This window comes from Schistocerca americana, chromosome 2 (assembly GCF_021461395.2).
Source record: "Schistocerca americana isolate TAMUIC-IGC-003095 chromosome 2, iqSchAmer2.1, whole genome shotgun sequence".
Classification (NCBI taxonomy): Eukaryota; Metazoa; Arthropoda; class Insecta; order Orthoptera; family Acrididae; genus Schistocerca; species Schistocerca americana.
This window is the reverse complement of record NC_060120.1, coordinates 884343110-884363606: the sequence shown is the minus strand read 5'-3', so window position 1 is coordinate 884363606 and position 20497 is coordinate 884343110.

The following is a 20497-nucleotide window of genomic DNA, read 5'->3' as shown; positions in this document are numbered from 1 at the left end:
TAGTTGGAGTTCTGAGGACAGACAGACCTAAAAGCCTAAAATGTTATACTTGTGATAAGCCTGTGCATATGGCAGGAGACTCATACACATAGATGGGTACGATTATTTGAAACAGAATCAGATAGAATACACAACGAGGAAAAGGGAAAAGCAGATAGGCTAACAAAATTGGAAAGGAATAGTGAGGAAAGACTGGCAAAATTAAACTGGGAATTTAAAGGGCACTTTAGAGAATCAGACACTGTAAGATATTTGCCCACAATGCATCATGTGCAGAATCAAGTGACATAATATAACTGTAATCCCGAAGGCCACTACACAAGGCAATGTAATGAATAAGCATGGGCGACGAAAACAATGAGTGAAACGCTTGAAAAATAAAAACAGGTGGTCGCATTATGCGTATCCAGGCAAAATATTTACTGTTGGCTGGTCAAATGTGTAAAACGACGAAACGATATCCAGTGTGGCTTTTGATAGGTAGTGGTGCCCAAACAAGTTTACGTAAAAGGAAAAGTTGATGGAATACTGGAATGTGTGATCCAGGCGAAAGTATTAGGATCAAAGAGATCGCTAATACTGTTGCTAACACAGAAGGTGCTGTAGATATTGAGTTACAGGTCACAAGAGATGAGACAGAAAATTCATATTATTGCGGCAGAGGTGGACTTGCCGTTCGAGGATCTGTTAGGAAGAGGTTTCCTAATTAGGCATAATGTTGTGATATATTGTGGTGCAAGAAATGTATGGATTCGTGGAAAGCGAATCAAGGTGCTGCAAGCATGGGAGCGTCAGCTCCCAGGGGGAGAATTTTGTGGAAAAGGTGTTAATGGTAGAGGGGCAGAGAACCTGGGAAACAGTTACGTTAGCGAAAGTGCTGTAGGGGTTGTGAGACAGAAATATGTTGTGTCAGTAGGGCGAAGGGGCTGCGAAATGGCAAGTTTGGTCGAACACTGGCGGAGCCGGTTCAATGACGGCAGGAGCCGCGGAGAAGCGATGTGAAACTGGTAAAGTGTGGAGTTGGAACCGCGAAACGGTGACGAGTTGTATTGAACGCGGTAGAAGCGGATTCGATGGCGGTAGGAGACGCGAGACAGCGAGGCTTAGGTTCGGTTGCGTTCGGAGGCGCAAGACAGAAAAGTAGACGATGCCAGTAGAAGCTGCGAAACAGAGTACTAATTCGGTCGTGCTTGGAGCCGCGAAAGCAAGGGAATGGCAGTGTGGGAGGGAGATAAGGACATGTCAGATACTGGACACAGGTCCCAGAGAGGAAAGAATTTTCAGACTGCAGATAAACATAAGTAATGTATCGGAAGCGATTGTTCCAAAGCTAGAAGTAAGACCGGGGGTCAACGCACCAGGTAGACATAAGGAACGTGTCGGGAGCGATCAGTCCTAAGCAAGAAATAAGACCAGAGGCCTGTGTACGAGACACAGAAAGAAATGGTAAGAAATTTGTAACGAGTGTGCTAAATGCGACAGAAGAAAGTATATTAATGAAGTGTCCGATACTGGTGGCAGAGAAAATGCCACCTGAGGATGCGTTTAAAGTATGACAAGTAAAATAAATGTCGTCTCACTAGGGCCGCCCGTCTGGTAGATCGTGCGCCGGTTGGAAGTCTCAATTTGACGCCACCGGCGACTTGCGCGTCGATGGGGATGAAATTAAGATGATTAGGACAACACAACACCCAGTCCCTGACCGGAGAAAACCTCTAACCCATCCGGGAATCGAACCTGGGCTCTTGGGATTCACATTCTGTGGCGCTGACCACTCAGCTAACTTGGGCGGACAGGATGACGAATGTAAGCTCTAAAGACACAGGTATAATCCAAGGCCAGTAATTTAAAAGGAGTCGAACACGTGAATAGTGAAGAAAGAACTACCACATAATTCGGCACACGACAGGTTCTTCTCAATCTGCTGTATACAGCATTATACACCACACGTCTTGAGTTGAACTGGCAACTTCACCCGCTCGTCAGTTCTGCCGCATGCTGGACCATGAATCCAGTTACGCAGTACAAGCTGTTCAAATGGCTCTGAGCACTATGGGACTTAACATCTATGGCCATCAGTCCCCTAGAACTTAGAACTACTTAAACCTAACAAACCTAAGGACAGCACACAACACCCTGTGATCACGAGACAGAGAAAATCCCTGACCCCGCCGGGAATCGAACCCGGGAATCCGGGCGTGGGAAGCGAGAACGATACCGCACGACTACTAGCTGCGGACGTACCACCTGTGTATAAGATTATTCCTTCATACCACAACCGGAGTTTAGAGATGTCAGCTGTGTAGACTCTGGCTAATAGTGGAGGTGTGACTTACGTGTGGTACCCCTGCGGCTACAGCAAAACTTTTCGACAGTTGGACTTACACTTTCCTGTCCTCATCATGGCTTCTTGCTAACTATAGAAATTGGCATGGGAAGCTTAAATGTAATGTAGGGCAGCCCAGCGATCCACTCCGTGATGAACGCGCGTTCGCTGCCAAAGAGGAGTTCTGCTTTTGCATCTGTCGTGTCGCGCTGAGCCTCTGTCGCTTTGCTGGTTGACAAAAAAACAATAAATGGTTCAAATGGCTCTGAGCACTATGAGTCATCAGTCCCCTAGAACTTATAACTACTTAAACATAACTAACCTAAGGACATCACACACATCCATGCCCGAGGCAGGATTCGAACCTGCGACCGTAGCGGTCGTACGCTTTCAGACTGTAGCGCCTAGAACCGCTCGGCCACTCCGACCGGCTTTGCTGGTTGAGCCTAGGACTGGGTTGGCTGTACTGTGGTTGCCGCTGAATCCACTTTGTTCTTGTGACGTCATATTGCCTTCTTCCGCGAATTTTGGTAACCTGTCAAACATAAGTGTTTCGAAAGTTAGTCATGTGAGCAATATAATCCATCTGTCTGAGTTGGGATTGTTATTTGGTTTATCAGCTTTTGAAATCATCCTGATTTTAGCTCACTTCCATCGAAGAGAAACTGTTTTTAGTTTTAAGATCGGACTGATAAATGGTTTTCATGTGTTTGGGTTGTCATGCGGTGAGGGCACTTTGTCTTCTCTGGGCTGTGTTCCTCCCCTTCAGTATAGCAGAAACCTTCTCAGGTCCCTTAATTTTACGAAGCGGTTCTGCGCGGAGTCTGAGGTATCATTTCTTTGTACGTTTGGTAGACTGTTGATGTTATAAATGAAAATGAATTTTGTCTAGCACTTAGCGGAACTTTCTCGAGGTCGTCAGTAATAATACTTTACAACTACGGCTCTGCACTAATGATGTGTCGTATGGCTTAACTGAATTTAATAGAAACAATCAGAACTGTGAGGGTCTACTTCTTGTGCTTCCCTCGCCCATCTGTTAGCTCCAAGTTGGTGAGTTTCTCTTCTTGTAAGGTCATCGAGTGTGTTCCACTTATTTTAGCGTGTCCGTTTGGTTGATGCTGTAATTCTCTGTAGACATTTCCTTTCTCTTCAATTTTGGTTGCTATGTAACTCGTTATACGTTTTGCGTTATTTTCTTTTTACGCACGTTTTCCTTCCACGGCAGATTTTATTCCTTGTTCTGTTTATTAGTTATAATATGTTAGTTCATGTGTGTTTGCAGTAGTTGTTACTTTCGGTTTTGCGCATGAATACTCTGATCTTCTGATGATCAGATTTCGTGAATCTATCACAATTTTAGTTTCCATTTTTCATTTTTTTCGTCGTTTTCAGTTGCAGTCCCTATAAGAACTGCCAGTTTCTCAGTAGATTTGCTGCACCCAATTTCAATATCGCCTCAGTCTACTTGCGGTGACACGTTATCTGATCTGGAATACATGTGATTTAGTCATTCGTAAAAGTCGACGAGTCATTACTGAGTCGGACGAGATTCAAAATGGTTACACGAAGTTCAAGATTTTGGTTTTTCGCATCAAATAATCTGGATCTACGCTGAGTCTGCGATCGTTTTAGATGGGCCAACTGAGAACATGTAGTTAATGAGGTCAATTGGCAGTCCGTCTTTTGCAGGCACATATGTTGTTATGTCCTTTACGTCTTACTGTGATATTTAATGCAGTGGCTTCACGGCTATTTAGATTTTCTTGCAGGCTGAGTCGTATTGCAGCTGTGTGTTTTGATTCGAAAGAAGGCAACAACTTCATTTCAGAATCTGCTACGGCCTACTTGGGTTGGTCAAGTCGGTGACAGATGTAGTTGCGGAATTTGATTTCCCTACCTGTGCATCTGATGCCTATAGTGCTTACAGGGTGTGGCGCTTAAATCCGGACAAATTTCTGTTTGAATTTCTCGCCATACCGTAGCTCCTCCGGAGGTCACGATTGGCATTCTTGAAAGTCCATAGGCACCAAGTTAACAGTCAGAATCACAAAATGTCGGAGAAATTACGGGCAAGTGCGAAGTACAACCGAAGAACAGCGATTATCGAATCTTCGCTTTGGACTTTCACCCATCGAAATAGTCCGATTCCTCGTGTAATCGAGATCAATTGTTTACGATGTTGTGGCCAAGTACAACGCTTCAGAGAAGTCTGGGGAAGCTTCATCTGACATGGCGAGGAAACCTCATTCGCGGAAACCTCATTCGAGGAAACGCGTGTCACGAATTGAGGCAGTCATCGAAAAGGCTTAGGCACTCATTTCGGAGGACCCGGGGCAATTTCAGAGGACATTGGCGTCAATATTGAATGTCAGTGAGCAAATAACGCGGCGCATGGCACAGATATACCCGATACGGGCCATTTAGTCCAAAACTGGCTCTCGGAAAACGTTGACATTTTCCGGTCAAAGGAGTGCCGGCCCCCAAACAGCACATATTTGAATTCCATCGGCTACTGTCTTCGGAGCGTAGTCGAGTGAGTTACCAAAAAGACGAGGCACTCTGATGTCACATCTCTACGTGCCGTTACAGAAACGGCATTCGCGAGTATGAACGGCCCAGTTTTGAAGAGTGTGTGCAATCGGTTCAGGACGAGATTGGAGGTGTTCATTGTGGCTGAAGGGGGATACACCGAGTAATGTTACTCTAACTCGAGTAACGTTACTACTTTTATGTAAAAGGATTTTCGTTTTCATTTATACTTTGTTTTAATAAATTTGCTTATAAATAATGTTTCATTTGTCCGGATTTACGCACCGCACCCTGTATAGCGGCAATGACTTTTTCTCTTATTAGGTCTTCAAAGAATTTCTTTTTTCGTGCAGAAATCCTTAGCGTTGATAAAACACGAAGTGGCAGTGACCGAAAATATTAAGTCTTGTTTCTTGATGTCCCGTGTAGGATTAGGTTTAGGCCTCTTTATCTGTCGGCTTGCAGACATAGACCTGGATGTTATTCAAGAAGTGCATGATCTTCAAATAACGTCGCACGAAGTAATTCCAGATTCTGCAAAAATACACTCCTGGAAATTGAAATAAGAACACCGTGAATTCATTGTCCCAGGAAGGGGAAACTTTATTGACACATTCCTGGGGTCAGATACATCACATGATCACACTGACAGAACCACAGGCACATAGACACAGGCAACAGAGCATGTACAATGTCGGCACTAGTACAGTGTATATCTACCTTTCGCAGCAATGCAGGCTGCTATTCTCCCATGGAGACGATCGTAGAGATGCTGGATGTAGTCCTGTGGAACGGCTTGCCATGCCATTTCCACCTGGCGCCTCAGTTGGACCAGCGTTCGTGCTGGACGTGCAGACCGCGTGAGACGACGCTTCATCCAGTCCCAAACATGCTCAATGGGGGACAGATCCGGAGATCTTGCTGGCCAGGGTAGTTGACTTACACCTTCTAGAGCACGTTGGGTGGCACGGGATACATGCGGACGTGCATTGTCCTGTTGGAACAGCAAGTTCCCTTGCCGGTCTAGGAATGGTAGAACGATGGGTTCGATGACGGTTTGGATGTACCGTGCACTATTCAGTGACCCCTCGACGATCACCAGTGGTGTACGGCCAGTGTAGGAGATCGCTCCCCACACCATGATGCCGGGTGTTGGCCCTGTGTGCCTCGGTCGTATGCAGTCCTGATTGTGGCGCTCACCTGCACGGCGCCAAACACGCATACGACCATCATTGGCACCAAGGCAGAAGCGACTCACATCGCTGAAGACGACACGTCTCCATTCGTCCCTCCATTCACGCCTGTCGCGACACCACTGGAGGCGGGCTGCACGATGTTGGGGCGTGAGCGGAAGACGGCCTAACGGTGTGCGGGACCGTAGCCCAGCTTCATGGAGACGGTTGCGAATGGTCCTCGCCGATACCCCAGGAGCAACAGTGTCCCTAATTTGCTGGTAAGTGGCGGTGCGGTCCCCTACGGCACTGCGTAGGATCCTACGGTCTTGGCGTGCATCCGTGCGTCGCTGCGGTCCGGTCCCAGGGCGACGGGCACGTGCACCTTCCGCCGACCACTGGCGACAACATCGATGTACTGTGGAGACCTCACGCCCCACGTGTTGAGCAATTCGGCGGTACGTCAACCCGGCCTCCCGCATGCCCACTATACGCCCTCGCTCAAAGTCCGTCAACTGCACATACGGTTCACGTCCACGCTGTCACGGCATGCTACCAGTGTTAAAGACTGCGATGGAGCTCCGTATGCCACGGCAAACTGGCTGACACTGACGGCGACGGTGCACAAATGCTGCGCAGCTAGCGCCATTCGACGGCCAACACCGCGGTTCCTGGTGTGTCCGCTGTGCCGTGCGTGTGATCATTGCTTGTACAGCCCTCTCGCAGTGTCCGGAGCAAGTATGGTGGGTCTGACACACCGGTGTCAATGTGTTCTTTTTTCAATTTCCAGGAGTGTATTTTCTACATTTGCTGTCGTGTGGTAGTGGCATTTTATTCTTCTTCAAACTTAGACAGCTTTAGCTCAGAACAAGTTTTTTACTTGCATGTAATCAATAAACTGCATGTGCATTGTCAGACTGTTACAGATAACATAAGAGATTAGCAATTATCGTTGATGATTAATTTCTCTCTCATGTTTACTATTGCTTAAACAACACTAAAAGAAACCCCACGAAAATTGTGCACTGTATTATAAGAAATGAAATAATACTACCCACGATAACCTGACGACGAAAGTTGGTTTTAATACAGCTGAGTATCTGTACACATGCGTGCCTCTATCGAACATAATTAGTACAATACTACTCTCTTAGATTTCGATTTTTAATTGGTATACTCTGTCATACTCACGAGGTATGCAAATGTAGCATTTCATACATAAAGTTATGTATTCCTAAAAACCCAAAATTTGCTTGTCAGCAACGGAAAGAGGCGTTACCTGTTCCGCAGCATTGTAATTTTTTCAGCATTGCCGAAAGTATATCCTTGCGTTTTCCTTATCGATGTTTGATCTGACTGCTTGTAGCGCTTTCACAGAAGGGATAAAAACGTCACGGTCAAGGAGACTGGAACCGCGAACCCCAACACTTTTTTTTTTTACATGTCCACGTGTTACTATAGAGCTAGCGAAGTGGTATGCTCCAGGAATTCCTATTACTGGGCTAATAGTGGCTAGAACTCAAAAATCGCTATTTAAAGGACAAGACTGTTTGCGATTTCCACGTGCAACGACTTTCCTTGGCTGAAAACCGTAAATTCACAATCTTTTGTTACACCTCGAGCGATAACTCAGAGTATTCAATAGAAATGACAGGAAAAAACAAGTGAACTTTGATGCTTAATTCCGTGCATATCAGGAAGTAAATCATCGATCACAGAGTTGCCAAACATACCTTGCCTTGCTGCCAAATCTCAGTTGCAGTACCAGCAGGAAGAAGACGAACCGATGTGTTCCTTCAGTGCGTTGGGAAGTGATCATAGCTGGCATCTCAAAGACGCGGCTGGCACGGCGTGGAATACGTAATGCGTCTGATTCGCATTTCTGTAACCAGGTTTAGGGACTGGAGCGTAGTTACTAATAATATTCAGAACTGACTGTAAACTAAACATCATAAGTCAGTAACTTTCATAGTTGTTTTATATTTCTTTCGTAAGTGTACTCAAAACTAAGAAACTCATTCATGGACGTTTTCGTGCCTAGCCGATAGTGGAGCACAACAAAGAAATAAAAATAAAAAACAATGTTTGTGTGTGTGTGAGGGGAGACAGAGAGAGAGAGAGAGAGAGAGAGAGAGAGAGAGAGAGAGAGAGAGAGAGGGAGAGAAGAGAGAGATAGAGATAAATATAAAAAAGAATGAGAGAGTAAATAATTGTTGTAAAGAAATGGCATCATGGTATGTAAAGAAATATTTCATTACAATGACATGTTCCACACCATTACGAAATGACGTATTCATGATCTATGGAACAAATATTAAACTAATCTAATCTAATCATATTGCTGACTTGCCATAAAGAGTCATGAATTAGCGAAATTTTCGCCAATATCAGTAACCAAATCTAAACATGAAAATAAAAGACCACAGTTTTTGTAATAAACCAGGACTCCTATCAAGATCCTTTCGTCCCTGTTAACTAATCACAAAAGATGTCTGATATACTTCCATTCAGAAGGAACAAAGTGTGCATGCATTTAAAGATGAAGCGCATGGTGTGAAGTTCTGTGATGAAGTTACGAACCCAACACTTAATTGGATATTTAACTAAATAAAATCAAATGTTATGTATCGGTTTTTCTTACCAGCTGCTAGGTGTTTGAAACTAGAATAAGGATACAAATTTTTGTGCCTGAGCGACAATCGAACGGCACACCTACCGTTCTTCTTTATCATCCACGAATATAGCTTAAGTATCAATTGGTTACTCACCAACAATCAGATGTGTGCGTGTTTGACCAGAAATAACGACACCTATTGCGAATGTTGGCAACACATGAACAGACATTAAAAATGCATGTTAGTTTTCACTAGCAGGCTGGTGTGCACGTGATAGGGTTTGAAATGAAATTACGAATATTTTCGTACTGGATCAGTATTCGGACCCACAGACTTAAGTTTGGAGGTGACCTACGGAAGATTGCAGTCCTGGGAAAAGAAACGAAATGATGAACTATATTGTTCCGAGAGACTCAGATCCTCGAGAGAGGAGATACGAATTCAAATCACAGTCCAGCACCACATTTTTCAACATCTGAAGTTCAATAAACTGCAAGTAAAGTAAGAGCCCTGTTCCTTGAAATGGCTATCGGTTCATCAAGTAAAATAAAATTTTCTAATGTAAGTAAACTTATTGGCAACAGTATTTCTGTTTACCATGTCTTCCGCCTGTGTCACTTCCCAACGTAAACCGGCTCTGCCCAGTTGGTTATGAAGGAACGTGAAGTTTAATGCGGACTCTGAAATATAACGTCCTTCTCTTGAGGTATCCAGAGGTAAAGTAAATCTGTTTGTGCCACTTAAAAATAAATGCCTGAACCCATGCATTTCACCTGTGATAGTTCGTTACACCAGGCCATTGTGGCCACATTTTCCAGCCCAAGGAATGTGCTGTAATGGATCATATGATTACCTTACAAACACTAGCCACTGTGAAAAAAATGCGAGTCTATTTAACGGTTAAGTAGAAGCAAGCTTCTGACACGGAGATTCTGCTATTCTCATATCAGCAGGACGTAAAGACTCTTCTAGGCATCATATCCTCGATGTGAGCCATTTTGTAATTTTTACTAATTCAGTACATTTTTTAGTTCGAGAAAATCCACTGTGAAGTGTGAAGTTACCGGATAATTCGATTATTACCTACATTATTACGATCTTTTTCTTCATAGCGCTGCTGGAACATATGTGGTTGAAGTTAATTTAATGCCTTTCGGTCGTTATAGAACTATTTGCCCAAGAACAGGTTCTTTCCCTGTCTACGGAATCCTTTTCATGTTAATATCAAACATTAACAATTACTTGTAGATTACATTAAAACGGAAGTAATTGATGAATATGTCACTTTATAACAAAAACGCGCTGTCTTTCTTAGTTTACTTGTGCATAGAAATGGCTGCCGAATAGTGCCAAACCAAAAGGCAAGGTATCTTACTGCCTTCTGATATACGTCGCTGTCAGTTCTTCCACATGATTTGGTCGACGTGACGTGTTTCAAGTTGTGTGTGACCGAGATTGTTTTAGAAAATCAATTGTTTTCCTTTGCAATAAACAGAAAGATGTTCATTGTAAGCTATCCAAGTTCAAAATTTTCGCAATACTAGTTCAAATTTAATATTCGTTTCTGTAATGTGGGAAAGTATTTCACAGTTGCAAAACCCAGATTGACCCATTGACCTTACACTTAGTCGCTGACCGTAAATTCTAGCTCAGAGTGACACCAGTTTAAGCAACCTAACGTAGTGAAGACTTTTTGCCAGTACTCTTTCTCACCGGAAAATACGCCTTTAACCCATTGGGGTCCATAAGTACACTGTAACAGTAATTTCTGTGTGTATGCAATGCATATGGATTGTAGAATTTATTGGTTCTCTCTCTTCCACTTCTGTATACAATATGCCTGATTTAAACCGGCCCTTTATCATTACAGGCCTTGGGCAGTGGAACATCAGACTGACAACAGTAACTGCCAAGTATTCAAAATGATTATCAATCTAAGACTGAGTTCATTCACAAACTGAGGCGTGTTCATAGTATTGAAGCTAGACAGTACATCCTTTTCTTCCTTGAGTGGGCACTGGAAGGCGTTTACACACATTTATACAATAATATGAAAACTGCAAACGCTATAGTTAACGTTGCTCTCATAAATTAATTTTTTTTAAAATTTTTCTGGGTATCAGAGTGCAATATGTGTTCTAGATACAGTCTTAGACAAAAAAAATTGACCATCGAGTCGTTCAAGTAGGGTGGACAACACAGTCGTGCTCCCCACAGAATTGTATGTTCAGCAATATGCTCGATCTGTCAACATTGTAGGCTACGGCACTTCCTGGAGGAAGTCTTGACTGCTTTCTGAGTACATCAGTCTTGACTTCGACCATAGTCTTGAGGTAAAACACGAGACTAGCTAATACGACATCTGTCAACAGAAAGCATATGTTGACAAAACTTTTATCGTCCCTTTCCTCTCGGTGCTGAATCTATGAGTGTAATTCACGCGAATCTACAATATACGAGTATTTCACTTTCTGTCACATTGGTAATAACAATTTGGTTCAACACTATTTTAGCGAGAGATTTCTTGGCCGGCCATCTGCCTCTGAACACCGAATGTGTCTGAGTTCTCTGGGACCCGTTTGATGCCTACCGGCGGAGGCTGAAGCACTGCGCTGCCTCGCCTTCTGCCGTCAATGTCTGCTCCACTCCTCACTCTCGATGGTGGAACATGCTTTAATGTTGATGTATGGTGACCCATAAAATTTGTCTGCAATTCGTGTTTCACACTCGATTGCAACGGAGGCACAAAACCGTTTTTATTTGATGAGTATTTTATTACACTAGTATGCAATACATCAGTGTGGCACATAAATAATTTCATTGTTCCTGATCAAGTGTGTTGTAATTAAAGCATCACATCCTGTTCTTTTTCCTTTCATATGAGATTCTTCAAATAATTCATTTTTGTCATGGATTCATATGTGTTAGTCAAGGCACAGAGAGTAAATGCAAAGTAATGTGTTTGGTTTCTTTCTTTGATTCCCTATGGTAAATGGATGTGAAACACTGTGTCAATATCTTTCAGAACCCGCTCTATAGCTACTCAGGCAAATTGCTGGTTTTGAGGTCCATACATTAATTAATTGAGAAGTGAACGCTGTTCAAAAGTGATATTTAAAATATTGAATTGGATTTAAGGCGACAAAATTGCCCATATTTGAAGTTACCCAGCGAAAAAGTAAGTTGCTAGAGCCGCCGTTAGCAAATGTCTGCAGAGAATTCCTAATTGCTACTGTGGAAATGTAGCATACAGGCCCTGTAGTAATCAAGAACTGACGACTCAGTGAGCCGGTGTGACACGAGATACACGTGGGGCACGGGGCTACGAACACACTGCTGCCAGCACTCCACTCTCATAATGGTATTGGTCACTCAGCCTCATAACACATCGTGAAAGATAATAAAACCTGTCACTTATGTGAAGAATAGAATTTCTTTAGCCAAAAATTTTAATTTTCAGTCTTAGTGTCTTAGTATACATGAGGATTATATACCTCGAGTAATTCAAATGGAAAGGGAATATCAAGTGAATTTAGTGAGTCAGTTCAGTACCATACTTGGAAGTGATTGCACTGTCACAGTATTGTCAAATTTTTGTGACTATGTTGCCAATTCTCAATTGTGCTAGGAACAGCTCTGTAGAAGTATGCGAGGAGAATCCTGTGCTCATGTCATAGGACGATACGGAGAGGAGGCGCAGGGTTTGGTTAATATGCAGCGTTTACCCCTACCAGTCGCGTCAAACATTCAGGTGTATAAACTTGCATCACGATTACAGTTTCCCACAAAATATATACGAATAAATCACTTACCCTGTTACTTTGTGATAGTACAATAAAAGGTCTTTGGAAATCAACTTTGTCCAACTGTCACGTAAAGTAAGACAACAAACACTTAGCACCTCGAAATCGATGGCATCTATGTGCAGTCTTGTAATCATACAAGTAGAATTTCATGAATTGCACGAGAATGCAGAAAAATGTTGGTTGGAATGGGAGCTATGAGAAACACAGTTAACTAATTATACTGTGCCACGTAATAATCAATACATTTGAAAATTCAGAAGAGAAGAAACTAAAAATTAAGCCCATTAAGACAGAAACTAAAGTGCAGATGCGGGGACTGTGCAGATCTGCGCTTTTTCACCTTCAGATCTATACAAATAATGCATACTAACCAGCGTATTCATTGCTTTCGTACTGTTTCACTCTTGTTTAGTCTTCTGATAATGAACTGGATCCACACCCATGAGTCTGGCTGTTTATTTGTATCCTTCCATCTACCATCTTTGTGTGTTATTGTTCGGTGTTCAAAAAGCAATATGTAATGCCTGCTCCCACGAGGTATTAGAACGAGGTCGCATGAAAGCTAACGAGGTATAATCAAAATACATTGAGACACCAGTTTGTCCGTCGTCGTGCTATTAAGTTGACAGACATAGTCGGGTATTATTGCCTGCATCACCGGCATCCCATTGTCGTCTGCTCTTACTGAGATTTTCATATTACCCTGAACACAAGACGCCGAGATAAATGTGTATATTCTCCGTGACGAAACATCCCACAATCCATTAATCCTGATCCATTCGTTACGCGCATCGGCAGCAATCAGTGATAGGAAAGTTGTTGTGAGATGACGAATAACAATAACGAAGGTAGTAGTAACAAATCAGTAATCAAGGATATTTACCGCATTACAGACAATTGTTAACGATTAACAAAATAACCAATAAAGGCTGAGTGTTCAATTGGCGCACTGCATAGGTGTTATTACCACTTTGTTACTGAATTCTGTTCTGGTTGTTTGCAGAGGGGAAAGAGAGAGAACCTTGCAGCCATACATATCGGTAGTACAACGAGATATTACCTCTCAACTATCCTTGCTTTACATCATGAGACGAACATGGCGTCACCGAGCTGATATCTGAAATACATTTCTGTTTTCTCTCTCTGTCTCTATTTCTCTCTTTTTCTTTTTCTTTTAATTTTATGAGGAAAGCACCAAAAAGCGCGAGTAATAGGCAAGCAGGCATATAATCCATTTACAGTTATTTTCATCGGGTTATATAATGGAAAAATACATCCTTTAAGTGTATTATTGCGTAATTCCAATTATTGATAGTATATTCGTGAGCTTGCGCGCATTCAGTGGGGTGAAGCCTATCATAGAAGCAAGCAAAACACAAATATTTCTTGCACCATGCGCAACACACAAACGAAATCACGCTGCACTGACGCATTGTCAGATATATTGCTCGGAAAAAATATCTGATTCATGTTGCTAAATACAGCTCCATCAGATATCTATGCGTATGCATACCAAGTGTATAAAAGTATATCTTGAAACACACAGAAAGGCACAAAGGGGTATTCTACTGATACGTAGCCATGAACGAGATTTTAACTGGGGTCGACAGCATCGTCGTCTACCACCTTGACAACTAGAACGGTGACAGTGCACGACCGGTTACTTACGTTTACTGGTATCAAAGCTGCAGCATGAAAACACAGAAATGTTAGTAACCTGAAGATCATTAACTTTGGAACCCATAGTAAAGTAAATCAGTCATCAGTTAGAAGATGGGTTTGAACACTAGGGTGCTTTAATAGGCACAGTCCTCTTGGAGGTGGTATGCTGTTGCTTTCCCCCGACCTTTGAGTTGACTTGCCTAGACAGTTAATAGGGGAACCTACAGTTTAACGTGGCTTTCGGACCACAGTGCAACTTGGCATTTTTCACTTCAACAAACACTGCCCGAGGGGAAATAAGTGTAAAATGGTAGATAAAATTCGTGGGACTGGCCAGGTATCGAACCCGAGACATTCGTACACGTACACTAACTATTTATCACTTTGCCGCCATGTAGCCACCACTGTTGCTTCCGCTTGGCATTAAAATTAAGGATCTCTTGTTTGTGCCTGCATTCTCACTTGCGCGTCCCTGCACCAAAGTAAAGAGAACTGAATTGAATGTAGTGTCTTCCAGTTGGCATAAACAGAAAAGGAGAAAAATTAAACAACATAAATAGTCTCTCTTTGATGCCTCAGTCTTCATTGCACTATGCGTCTTACGAGAAAAAAACATACACTGGAAGGTCACGTTGTTTTATTTAAATGATTACAAAATCAGGTAAAACGAACAGTGGGATTGCCGGTAAGAACACATTACTGTTGTCAGTATGATGTTGCACTGCCCAGGGCCTGTAATGATAAAGGGCCCGCTTAGATCAGACATGTTGTACACAGAGATGGAAGAGAGAGCACCACTAAATTCTACAATCCATATGCACGGCATACACACAGAAATTTCTGTTACAGTATACTTATGGAGCCCAATGGGTTAATTGCTTATTTTCCGGTGAGAAAGAGCACTGGCAAACAGTCTTCACTACATTAGGTTCCTTAAACTGGTGTCACTCTGAGCTAGAATTTATGGTTAGCGGCTAAGTGTAAGGTCAATGGGTCGGATCTGGGTTTTGCAACTGTGAAACACTTTCCCACGTTACAGGAGCGAATATTAAATTTGAACTAGTATTGAGAAAATTTTCAACTTGGATAGCTTACAATGAACATCTTTCTGTTTATTGCAAAGGAAAACAATTGATTTTCTAAAACATTCTCTGTCACACACAACTTGAAACAGGTCACGTCGATCAAATCATATGGAAGAACTGACAGCGACGTATATCAGAAAGCAGTAAGATACCTTGGCTTTTGGTTTGGCACTATTCGGCAGCCATTTCTATTCACAAGTAAACTAAGAAAGACAGCGCGTTTTTGTTATAAAGTGACATATTCATCAATTACTTCAGTTTTAATGTAATCTACGAGTAATTGTTAATGTTTGATATTAACATGAAAAGAATTCCGTAGACAGGGGAAGAACCTGTTCTTGGGCAAATACTTCTATAACGACCGAAAGGAATTAAATTATCCTCAAGCACATATGTTCCAGCAGCGCTATGCAGAAAATTATCGTAATAATGCAGGTAATAGTCGGATTATGCGGTAACTTCACACTTCACATTGGATTTTCTCGAACAAAGAAATGTGCTGAATTAGTGAAAATTGCAAAATGGCTCACATCGAGTATATGATGCCTAGAAGAGTCTTTACATCCTGCTGACATGAGAATAGCAGAATCTCCGTGTCAGAAGCTTGCTTCTACTTAACCATTTAATAGACTCGCATTTCTTTCATAGTGGCTAGTGTTTGTAAGGTAATCATATGATACATTACAGCACACTCCTTGGGCTGGAAAATGTGGCCACAATGGCCTGGTGGAACGAACTATCACAGGTGAAATGCATGGGTTCAGGCATTTACTTTTAAGTGGCACAAACAGATTTATTTTACCTCTAGTTACCTCAAGAGAAAGACGTTGTATTTCAGAATCCGCATTAAACATGACGTTCCTTCATTACCAACTGGGCAGAGCCGGTTTACGTTGGTAAGTGACAAAGGCGGAAGTCGTGGTAAACAGAAATACTGTCGTCATTAAACTTACTTACATTAGAAAATGTTATTTTACTTGATGAACCGATAGCCATTTCAAGGACCAGGGCTCTTACTTTACTTGCACTTGATTTAACTTCAGATGTTGAAAAATGTGGTGCTGGAATGTTATTTGAATTCGTATCTCCTCTCTCGAGGATCTGAGTCTCTCGGAACAATATAGCTGAATCATTTCGTCCCTTTTCCCAAGACTGCAATCTTCTCTAGGTCTCATCCAAACTTAAGTCTGTGGGTCCGAATACTGATCCAGTGCAAAAATATTCAGAATTTCATTTCAAGCCCTATCACTTGCACACCGGCCAGCTAGTGAAAATTAACATGCATTTTTAATGTCTGTTCATGTGTTGCCAACATTCGCAATAGGTGTAGTTATTTCTGGTCAAAAACACACACATCTGACTGTTGGTGAGTAATCAATTGATACTTAAGCTATATTCGTGGATGATAAAGAAGGACGGTAGATGTGCCGTTCGATTGTCGCTCAGGCACAAAAATTTGTATCCTTATTTTAGATTCAAACACCTAGCAGCTGGTAAGAAAAACCGATACATAACATTTGATTTTATTTAGTTAAATATCCGATTAAGTGTTGGGTTCGTACCTCCATCATAGAACTTCATACCATGCGCTTCATCTTTAAATGCATGCATACTTTGTTCCTTCTGAATGGAGGTATATCAGACATCTTTCGTGGTTAGTTAACAGGGACGAAAGGATCTTGATAGGAGTCCTGGTTTATTACAAAAACTGTGGTCTTTTATTTTCATGTTTAGATTTGGTTACTGATATTGGCGAAAATTTCGCCAATTCATGACTCTACATGGCAAATCAGCAATATGATTAGATTAAATTAATATTTGTTCCATAGATCATGAATACGACATTTCGTAATGCTGTGGAACATGTCATTTTAATGAAATATTTCTTTACATACCATGATGCAATTTCTTTACAACAATTATTTACTCTCTCATTCTTTTTTATATTTATCTCTATCTCTCTCTTCTCTCTCTCTCTCTCTCTCTCTCTCTCTTCTCTCTCCCCTCACACACACACAAACATTGTTTTTTATTTTTATTTCTTTGTTGCGGTCGACTATCGGCAAGGCACGAAAACGTCCATGAATGAGTTTCTTAGTTTTGAGTACACTTACGATAGAAATATAAAACAACTATGAAAGTTACTGACTTATGATGCTTAGTTTACAGTCAGTTCTGAATATTATTAGTAACTACGCTCCAGTCCCTAAACCTGGTTACAGAAATGCGAATCAGACGCATTACGTATTCCACGCCGTGCCAGCCGCGTCTTTGAGATGCCAGCTATGATCACTTCCCAACGCACTGAAGGAACACATCAGTTTGTCTTCTTCCTGCTGGTACTGTAACTGAGATTTGGCAGCAAGGCAAGGTATCAGAATGAGATTTTCACTCTGCAGCGGAGTGTGCGCTGATATGAAACTTCCTGGCAGATTAAAACTGTGTGCCCGACCGAGACTCGAACTCGGGACCTTTGCCTTTCGCGGGCAAGTGCTCTACCAACTGAGGTACCGAAGCACGACTCACGCCCGGTACTCACAGCTTTACTTCTGCCAGTACCTCGTCTCCTACCTTACAAACTTTACAGAAGCTCTCCTGCGAACCTTGCAGAACTAGCACTCCTGAAAGAAAGGATATTGCGGAGACATGGCTTAGCCACAGCCTGGGCTGTCAGTACCAGCCATGTCTCCGCAATATCCTTTCTTTCAGGAGTGCTAGTTCTGCAAGGTTCGCAGGAGAGCTTCTGTAAAGTTTGGAAGGTAGGAGACGAGGTACTGGCAGAAGTAAAGCTGTGAGTACCGGGCGTGAGTCGTGCTTCGGTACCTCAGTTGGTAGAGCACTTGCCCGCGAAAGGCAAAGGTCCCGAGTTCGAGTCTCGGTCGGGCACACAGTTTTAATCTGCCAGGAAGTTTCATATCAGCGCACACTCCGCTGCAGAGTGAAAATCTCATTCTGTATCCCCCCAGGCTGTGGCTAAGCCATGTCTCCGCAATATCCTTTCTTTCAGGAGTGCTAGTTCTGCAAGGTTCGCAGGAGAGCTTCTGCAAAGTATGGAAGGTAGGAGACGAGGTACTGGCAGAAGTAAAGCTGTGAGTACCGGGCGTGAGTCGTGCTTCGGTAGCTCAGTTGGTAGAGCACTTGCCCGCGAAAGGCAAAGGTCCCGATTTCGAGTCTCGGTCGGGCACACAGTTTTAATCTGCCAGGAAGTTTCAAGGCAAGGTATGTTTGGCAACTCTGCGCTCGACGATTTACTTCCTGTTATGCACGGAATTAAGCGTCAAAGTTCACTTGATTTTTCCTGTCATTTCCATTGAATAATCTGAGTTATTATCGCTTGAGGTGTAACAAAAGATTGTGAATTTACGGTTTTCAGCCAAGGAAAGTCGTTGCACGTGGAAATCGCAAATAATCTAGTCCTTTAAATAGCGATTTTCGTCTGTTGTGGTTCGCGGTTCCAGTCTCCCTGACTGTGACGTTTTTATCCCTTCTGTGAAAGAGCTACAAGCAGTCAGATCAAACATCGATAAGGAAAACGCAAGGGAATACTTTCGGCTCATCAATGGTGAAAAGATTACAATGCTGCACTACCGGTAATGCCTCTTTCCGTTGCTGACAAGCAAATTTTGGGTTTTTAGGAACACATAAAATGCAGACTGGCAATGGTAAGGAAAGCGTTTCTGAAGAAGAAAAATTTGTTAACATCGAGTATAGATTTAAATGTCAGGAAGTCGTTTCTGAAAGTATTTGTTTGGAGTGTAGCCATGTATGGAAGTGAAACATGGACGGTAATAGTTTGGACAAGAAAAGAATAGAAGCCTTTAAAATGTGGTGCTACAGAAGAATGCTGAAGATTAGATGGGTAGATCACGTAACCAATGAAGAAATATTGAACAGGATTGGGGAGAAGAGGAGTTTGTGGCACTACTTGACAAGAAGAAGGGATCGGTTGGTAGGACATGTTGTGAGGCATCAAGGGATCACCAATTTAGTATTGAAAGGCATCGTGGAGGGTAAAAATCATAGAGGGAGACCAAGAGATGAGTACAGTAAACAGATTCAGAAGGATGTAGGCTGCATTACGCATTGGGAGATGAAGACGCGTGCACAGGATAGAGTAGCATGGAGAGCTGCATCGAACCAGTCTCAGGACTGAAGACCACAACAACAGCAACAACTTTATGTATGAAATGCTTCATTTGCATACCTTTTGAGTATGACAGACCATACCAATTAAAAATCGAAATCTAAGTGAGTAGTATTTTACTAATTCGGTTCGATAGAGGCACGCATGTGTACAGATACTCAGCTGTATTAAAACCGACTTTTGTTGTCAGGTTATCGTGGGTAGTTTTATTTCATTTCTTATAATACAGTGCACAATTTTCGTAGGGTTTCTTTTAGTGTTGTTTAAACAGTAGTAAACATGAGAGAGAAATTAATCATCAATGATAATTGCGAATCTCTGATGTTATCTGTAACAGTCTGACAATGCACATGCAGTTTATTGATTACATGCATGTAGAAAACTTGTTCTGAGTTAAAGCTGTCAAAGTTTGAAGAAGAATAAAATGCCACTACCACACGACAGCAAATGTAGAAAATACTTTTCTGGCGTATTTGGGCACGATGCGCTCTCCCCATACATAATACAAATGTTTCGAGATGCATCTGCTGCCTGGCCTTCTATTAAACCTGAAAAGAACAAAATGTCGCAATAGTTGGCCCTTTTTCCACATGTGACTATTCTGGGTTGCGAAGTGAAGGCTCAAATGGCTCTGAGCACTATGCGACTCAACTGCTGAGGTCATCAGTCGCCTAGAACTTAGAACTAATTAAACCTAACTAACCTAAGGACAGCACACAACACCCAGCCATCACGAGGCAGAGAAAATCCCCGACCCCGCCGGGAATCGAACCCGGGAACCCGGGCGTGGGAAGCGAGAACGCTACCGCACGACCACGAGATGCTGGCGCGAAGTGAAGGGTATTATGTTCAAAGTTCCACTAGATTGATAACTTCAGCAGGCAGCAGAATTGCGTTTTAAAAAATGTAGCACTGAATGTATTTGAACTCGCGACGTTTTGTCTACGGTGCACTGCATTTATCGTTACACTACTAGCTGAACCGTAACTACAGCATCTCCAGAAGTCGAACACAATCCCTCCAGAACTTCCGCATTCCACAGTGTTGTGAGATAATGCATAAGGCTGGCTGTAGATTTCTGAGAGACAGACAGTTACAGCTTTTCTTTTGCAATGCACGACGTTTTCAACAAACAGATAGCGCAGTAGAGTATCT